This window comes from Mixophyes fleayi, chromosome 1, assembly GCF_038048845.1.
Source record: "Mixophyes fleayi isolate aMixFle1 chromosome 1, aMixFle1.hap1, whole genome shotgun sequence".
Taxonomy (NCBI): domain Eukaryota; kingdom Metazoa; phylum Chordata; class Amphibia; order Anura; family Limnodynastidae; genus Mixophyes; species Mixophyes fleayi.
In genome coordinates, this window is record NC_134402.1 from 7,205,989 (window position 1) to 7,214,202 (window position 8,214).

General features: G+C 40.0%; 1 long non-coding RNA gene across 3 annotated transcripts; it reads left to right on the top strand.

The window, feature by feature from the left end:
* Nucleotides 1-1,785: 1,785 nt before the first annotated feature.
* On the top strand, nucleotides 1,786-7,850 carry LOC142102306 (uncharacterized). 3 transcript variants are annotated; one of them, XR_012679252.1, is made up of 3 exons: nucleotides 1,941-2,617; nucleotides 3,918-4,549; nucleotides 5,265-7,850. It is a non-coding gene; the product is annotated as an uncharacterized LOC142102306 (long non-coding RNA). The 3 variants fall into 3 exon arrangements; XR_012679258.1 differs by lacking the exon at nucleotides 1,941-2,617 and adding an exon at nucleotides 1,786-1,867 and having other exon boundaries at nucleotides 3,918-7,850; XR_012679247.1 differs by having other exon boundaries at nucleotides 1,874-2,617; nucleotides 3,918-7,850.
* Nucleotides 7,851-8,214: the final 364 nt, after the last annotated feature.

The following is an 8,214-nucleotide window of genomic DNA, read 5'->3' on the forward strand; positions in this document are numbered from 1 at the left end:
TGTGTGGGTCACAAGTCAGGGGAGGACATGGGTGTGTGGGTCACAAGTCAGGGGAGGACATGGGTGTGTGGGTCACAAGTCAGGGGAGGACATGGGTGTGTGGGTCACAAGTCAGGGGAGGACATGGGTGTGTGGGTCACAAATCAGGGGAGGACATGGGTGTGTGGGTCACAAGTCAGCGGAGGACATGGGTGTGTGGGTCACAAGTTAGGAAAGTGCAAAGGTTGCACTGAAGTACTTGGTTTCCTGTGTGTGAGCAGACCACCAGTCCTGGCTTTGCAGGGAGCTCTGTGTGGCTTAGTGTACGGTTCTCAGGTTCTTGTTTACAGCATTAGCATCACATAGTGAGAGAAAGAGGGACTCTCTATTCTTTGCGACGGACTTCTGTGCGCTGAGATTAGGGTGTGAAGTGGATGATATGGAAGATAAGGACTGAAACCTGCATGCTAAGGGTGTTGCCAGATCCTCATGTGTAATATGCCCTAGTGGTGGGGCTGATGCTGAGAGCACTGTACATCTATCCTGGGACAGGGCTCACTAGCACGGTATAGTCAGACTGAACATCGCGGCAGTTCAGTCCGTATCCTCACTGACAGGCGGGGTGGGCTCATCTGTGACATCATCATTGCTAGTTTGGACTGCCCATATTTCCCTGCAGGTTGATGCTTTTTTGGAACTCCTGCTGTGACTCCTAGGAGGGCATTCTGGTTTGGCAGTTACCAAAGATTGAGGTCCAGATGTTGTGGATTCTTAGGTGACTCCTTTAAGACCGGGCTTCCATCCGCTGCATCAGTTGCCGGCATGTCCGGCCGAACTCGCTCACAGAGGACCTCGTTAAACAGTGGGAAGTCTCCCCCCAAAATGAGTGTATATGGGAGATTAGGTGCTATGGCAGCTACCACCATAACTGTTTGGTTTTTGAGTGTGATAAACAAAGACGTTTCACTTTACAATGTGCTTGCTTGAAAAACACATGGCTTTTTCTCATAGAACTGTAATGATGATTAACTGACAATGGCAAACAAATTAGTCTCCATTTCAGATTTTTCTTCATGTGAATTGGCAGTCCATAATGATTATCATGAATATTATAACCCACCCCTTGATAAAGACAACAACATTGAAAATGTTAAATATGATTTTTTGTTAAGGCCTCATAAGGCCTTTTTTCAGCCATTTTATTGTAACTTGTATAGAAATATTATTTGCTAGAAGAGATTATTCATTTTTCTGTTAACTTGCAGTTTTGCAATATGTGAGCCTATGGCCTTGAAGTTGAACTAATAGAGAACACCTGGAGAATGTAACCAGTTATGAAAACAATAATGAGCTTCATATCCAGCTGGTAGTATGGGAGCTGTATCCATGGTGTTGCACATAGCATATCTCCAACTCCCCTTGAGATAAGAAATAATAGGCTCATCTGTCCTTAGAAGGGGGAGAAAAGTAAACACCTCAAGAATACGTGAGAAAGTTAATCAGTAGCGCTTCTCATAAACTAGTGGTATAAACTATTGTATGCATATGACGTAGGATTCATTTATTCAGTAGCCTATAAAAACCTGTATCTTTGTATCAATAAACTAGAGAATATTCCTTGTATACAGAACTTGGTCTGTGTCAATTCTCTCCAGCTGATTGAAGCGCTTCCAGATATACTTGACACCACAGGCAGACTTGGGTCAGAATTTTAGATCTAACAACTTGGAGGTCCCACCGAGATTCGCTGTCCAGCAGGCTACAAGACAGACAACGGAGGTTTCCCAGCACATTGAACCCCAACATCCGCGGTCAGTAGATTTCTACTCGTTGGTCTTCCTAGTCTGGGTCACCTCATGTCTGTCTGAGGCACCTGACACGCGAATTTGTGAGTCTCAAGTATCATCTGATTAATATAATACAGTATTAACCCAATTTGTTTACTGTAATTGTATTGTTGATTAGATTTTTGAAAGATGATTGAATTTTGAGTGCATGTGTTTGTACCTATGTATGATGTATAAAGCATAAAAGTCACATAAGACATTGATCAAAGAAGCATGTAATGGAATAGAGGGATTTAGAGAGTTATTGTTTTGAACATTGAGTGAACATTTTAGACACCATCCCCAGAGGTATATCAAAGAAGGGAGATTCTGTAATCTGCCCAAATTGTGTAAGAGAGATTTCCAAAAGACCTTCGTCCCAGATACTGTCAAAGAAGCTATTTAGCACGGACATCCAGTACAAGGAGTCCACAGAACGGGACGTCCAGTGCAAGGACAACCCACAGAAACTAGATAAGAGTCCCGATTTGGACTCAACAGAATACTGTCAATACGAGTAATATAGATAGTAAACAAATGACAGCAGCTCCCTCATAGATATGATGCACAAAGACTTAAGGAAATGGGGGAGTAGAAGGTCTGCAGGGAATTTTTCAAGAAAGCGGGGATAGCCAAAGATATGTGTGGATGGAGAAACAAAGGTGTTGCAAGTGGTAATGTGACAAGAACAAAGGGGTATTGAGATCAAACCCCAAGAGATTGTTTGAGGTGGCACAGGAAAGTTAAGAGATCTGAAAAGTCGAAATATATGTGGATATGCTAAATGCATCGGAAGCTGAATAATGAATCAAGTAGGTTGTATATTATAAATGTATGTTTGATCCTGTGCAGCTGAATAAGTGAAATGTGCCCCTCCCTTATTCTGTGTAAATGATTTCAGTGTGTTGAGATAAGAAGCACACTGTTTTTTTTGTTTTTTGACAATGTATGTAAAATTGAAAAAATGTGTCCGGAGTGCTGATTGATGATAACATGTTGAAGCTAACTTGTATTTAGTGTAATGCTGGGACTTGTAGTTCCACAGCAGTAGGCTGGAAGATGTCAGTTAAGTTTTCTTTCTCTGTATGTGAGTTTTGTCTCCGTCTTACTGCGTGTGAGAGAGATCCGTGATAATTCACATTGTTTGTTCTCTGTCTTAGTGCTCTATAAGGGAGATGTTTGATTTACTTTAAATCACAATGTTTGTCTGTCTTGTCCGTTTTTTACAAGAGACATGTTTCAAGGTTGAAAAAGTTGTACATTCATTGCTTAATGATAAGCTTTTAAAAAGATACAAAAGAAGTTTTAAAATGTTTGGTCCGATTGCACGGACAAGATTGTAAATAATGTACATTATCACTATAAGTACTAGTGTCAGAACAAAGCTGGCTGGGATCCAACAAGCCGTTTCTGTATTTGAACAAAATAATTTTGTTTCTGAAGTTCAGAAATATAGCTTTCTCTTTAGTGAGGTTGAGAATTGTGGGAGTGAGCTTACATGCTGTTTTTGTCTGTGTTAGAATGGCGCTGATGAGTGTTCTCGGAAATCAGGAGGGTTTGTTGTGCCTTTGGAGAAATGTTGCGAGATGGAATGTCGTCTGTGGGCGAGACTTAAGTGAATATATTTTTACTTTGAACACGAAAATCACAGAATCTAGAAATATGTGTGAATATTTGGTCACGGGAGAGAGATTTTGTTGAGAAAATGTTGAATGATTTACAGACACAATGTATTGTGTCTAACGAGAGTACTCTGATTTATGAGACAGTGCTGCTTTTAAAATGGTTGAATACTTGGAACCAAGATTCCAGATTGAATGTTTCTAAACCCGGAAATTTAATTAGTGTCATTTAAAAGGGCTGTACTAAGAGATGATAAGAAAGGAGTGGCTTTGAACACTCGCCCAGGTCTCGTCATTTTGACATTCTCTATTTGTGAAATTAGGGACTGCCCCTTTGAGGAAATCAAGGCATGGAACGCATAGCGTCACAGTTAAGCTTTTAGCAGCTGTTCACTGGTTACCTGATAACAGTATACACGCATGTTACAGTTACAGTAATTCCTAGTAAATAAATGTTAATCTCTATGCAAAAGTTTTTTTTTATTCACAGGTCTCCAGCTGCAAAGACCCATTAGGCAATCCAGATTGCATTGATTTAACTTCCAATGCACCATCTTTGCACCACAACAAACATAAGTATAAACTAATGAAGGATTTAAATAACGTAAACTCTTCTGAGTAATGATTACCTTGTTTTGGAAAGAGATATTAGAGTTTATGTGCTATTCGCATAGCAAATGCATGAACTAGGTGGTTTTTCTGTATGTGCAGAAAGCAAAAGGTTTTTATTTGTATCCTCATTACAGTTTTGAGTAAATCAGTGTTTGTAAAGACATTTACTGCCCTTATTTACTGTGCTATAATTGTCATATACTGTAAATAATTCTTTTTATTGTGGGTATGGTAATGCATTGATGGGAATTCTATATTTTTACAGAAATGAAAAAGATTTAAGACTTTAAGAGCAATTGTATGTGCTCCTGCATTAGCACTTCTGGATCATAGCAAGCCATTTATACTCTCCTCTGAGCAGAACCAAATGTTTAACCAATTTTAAGCTGAAATAACTTCAGCGCCAGCACTGGCTTTGCCAGATTATGACAAGCCTTTCACATTATTTTGTTATGAAGTCAGTGCACATGTACAAGGAGTACTGACACAAATACATGGTCGCAAGCTAAGGTCACTTGCATACTACTCTGCTTTAGTGCTTGAAAAGAGTATAGATATTGTGCTAGGACACCCAGTTACCTTAACGGTATCGTACGTTGTGACAGAAACCAAGCACAAGCAAAACATTTGTTACCGGCCAGATTTACTAAGTATGAAGATATACAGCACAAAGGACATTCCCTCCTATTGTGAAATGAGTGACATATAACACTTGCCGAGCGCACTGTGTATTTTCTTCCTCCCTTTCCTTTTTATTAGAAGACAAAAAAAAAAAAAAAAAGGAAGCACAAGAGGCCCCAGAGCCTCTCATGTTCACAGATATATGTTAAGACCTTCAGACAAGGGGAATCTGAGTAAACTGTATTTTAAGTTTTTTAAAGGTCCAAGGGAGACCAGAGAGGGGAGTTCATTGATATTAGCAGGAGGAATATAGATTGCACGTTATTTTCCTTTGCTGTGCGCTGTAGATGTGTACTAGACTAGAAAGGAAAGCCAAGTTTGGAAGAACCAGACTCAGGCCCATAGTAATGTATAGATCATTATACATAATTAGAAAATTCTAATATGAAAGTTTAACCCAACCAAATAAAGAAAAGAGCAACCCATGACTACAGGGGTTTACACCCAATGCAGGAATGTGTTTGTGAGTATTGTGGCCCAACACATTATTATATACACTAATAGAACTGATGATGTGGCTTATTAACAGGTTATTTAAGCTAAGTGTTTCTCTTCCAGAAGAATTAAAGTTACCACATCTGTCTTAACCGTTGTACTGTACACTCCATCTAATGAGTGTAAACTTTGTGGAACTCAGAAACCAAGAACCTTTTCCTTGGATTCCACATGCTCCTTACTGAAGCCTATCCTAATGAAGTAGCACTGCTTACTCCCAGTAACGTTACACTTAAGCAGTGCACAATGTTGAATCCTGCTGCCTTATTGCAGCAAGTTTCAAAAGATGGGAGAAGTACCTGTATATATTGGGGTTACCCTAGGGATTTGGGGGAATTCCATTCCAGCTTGAACAGAAAGAAAGGAAAAAAAAAATGCAAACAAAATTTTTCTGAACATGATTGCATAGAACTAATGAAACAAGAATCTCTGGTTTTATCTCACATTAAAGATAAACCATTACCAGATGCAGACATCACTCTTTTTGTAGATGGTTCACACTATCACATAGATCCTGTCCCGTATACAGGGTGTGCTGTAACCACACACACAGAAATAGTGATTCAACAGACTCTACCGAGTCACATGTCAGCACAAGAAGCTGAACTAAAGGCCCTGACACTTGCATGCATATATGCAAAAGGACAAAGAGTAAATATTTACACTGATTCAAGTTATGCATTTGTAATTGCGCATGATTATGGCCCTGTATGGAAAAGTAGGGACCTTATGGGTTCAGCAAGCAAACCAGTCAATATGATGAACATACCAGGGCACTGTTCACTGCATTCCAGCTGTCCTCCAAACAATGATGAAGGTGAAGACACACACAGAGATACTACCCCCGAAGCTAAGTGAAATAGACCAGGCCGCACGAGAAGCCGCCATAGCCCCAGTACCCCAAGGGGAGTCTATTTACATGGTGACCCCCTGACCCCTGTTTGACCAGAGCACACTCCAACTTATGGAAAGACAAGCAACAGAAAATAAGAAAAAGACTTGGGCAATACATGGAGCACTAGAAGTGCAAGGAGTGGTGTAAAGGTCAGCGTTTGTGTCTGCCAAAAGTAGTTTATCCCATTATGGCCAATATAGCACACGAGAAAGTGCATCTGGGAAAAGATGCTATGGTTGTACTCACTAGCAGCTTATGGATAGTACCAGGGTTCGCCCAAGCAGCACAGTCGTTAGTGGCAGAATGCCTAGTCTGTGCACAAAGTAACCCGAGTAAGTCTGTCCTATGGAAAAGCACACCCCAGACATAATATCCCTATAAGAGGATACAGATAGACTTTATAACTTCCCAAATGCTCGGGCTTTGAGAATGTGCTTGTCTGTGTCAACTTCTTTAGTCACTGGCTGGAGACATGGCTGTATAGAAAAGCAAATGCTAAAGCATTAGCCAAGAAAATTGCGAATGAGGTAATCTGATGATATGGTGTACCAGAGGTCATTGTAAGTGACAGAGGGATACACTTTACGGGGCAAGGATTCCAGAAACTATCACACCCCCTACAGATCCCAAAGTTCAGGATGTATGGAGCGCCTTAATGGTACACTGAAATTGAAAATGCAGAAAATAATGGCTGAAACAGGTCTGCCATGGATCTCATGTTTACCTGCACTCAGTAAAAAATACTGCTAGGAAAGACACAGGTTTAACACCATATGAGATATTGTTTGGCACAGCAAACAGAACAGGCTGTTATTTTCCATAGCAACTACACCATGTATATAGTGATTTGTTGAATTATGTTGCCTTATTATAGAAACAACTAACTGAAATACATGGTCAAATATTCTCCTCCATTGCAAACCCTAATTTTGATACAGGTACCCATAAACTGCACCCTGGGGGGCTGGGTGGTCGTGAGAAAGCACATCAGGAGAAGTCTTGAACCCAGATACAAGGGTCCTTATCAAGTCCTGTTGACGACTCCCATGGCAGTGAAAGTACAGGAAAGAGACACCTGGATTCACGCATAACACTGCAAAGTCTTCAAATCAGGGGAGTCTTGTTCTGATAAATAGAAATGACTGTCTCATTGTATTGATATGTCTTGCCAGAATAATTGTGACTGAAGTAGGGATTAAGGCCTCCCTAACCCAGTATGAAACAGACAGTTAAGTGACATATTGCCTATGCCACTGTGAGAAACATATGGGAAGGAGTGCTCAACAATTTGCACTCATAGTAGAGTAAACTCTGAAAATGTCTTTGTGCAGATGCATAACCTCATTGGTAAAGTTGTCAGTAATGATTCATGTTGGATATTGGAAATATTGGCATTAGTAGCAAATGGTTTAGCAATCCTGTTGATCGTATAGGTGATAATGAAACTAAATATATGGCTGATTAAGAAGTTACTGACACTTGATTGTTGTCTCTCCAAAAAGGGAACCACTGAAAATCCCGAACCTCTGATGATCACAGAAATTACTTCTGAAACCTGACCAGACTATGAGTGTCATGAATTATTTGGACTAGCAAAGCCAAAGAACTGCAGAGTTTGCAACAAGAAACTACTAAAGATTGAACAAAGGACATGCAAGGCCTGCAGAACTACTATAGACTCATTAACTACCTACTAAGAAACCATCTTTTAAGAAACCATCTTCTAAGAAACCATCTTTTCTAGACATGGACATTTGCCAAAATGCATCTCCTCATAAATCAAGTTAGGACAGGGAGGATCACAGGCTTATTAGTGGGGGATGAGTTGACAGATTCCTAAGGGGACCAACTCTATGCATGTGGCCTCCTACATGTGTATAAGTACCTGCTTATTAAGAATGTGGTTCTATAGATAGGATTAGGTAGGTAGGAGGAGAAAGGGTCGAAAATTTAATAAAAGATGGGAAATGTTAAATATGATTTTTTGTTAAGGCCTCATAAGGCCTTTGTTCAGCCATTTTATTGTAACTTGTATAGAAATATTATTTGCTAGAAGAGATTATTCATTTTTCTGTTAACTTGCAGTTTTGCAATATGTGAGCCT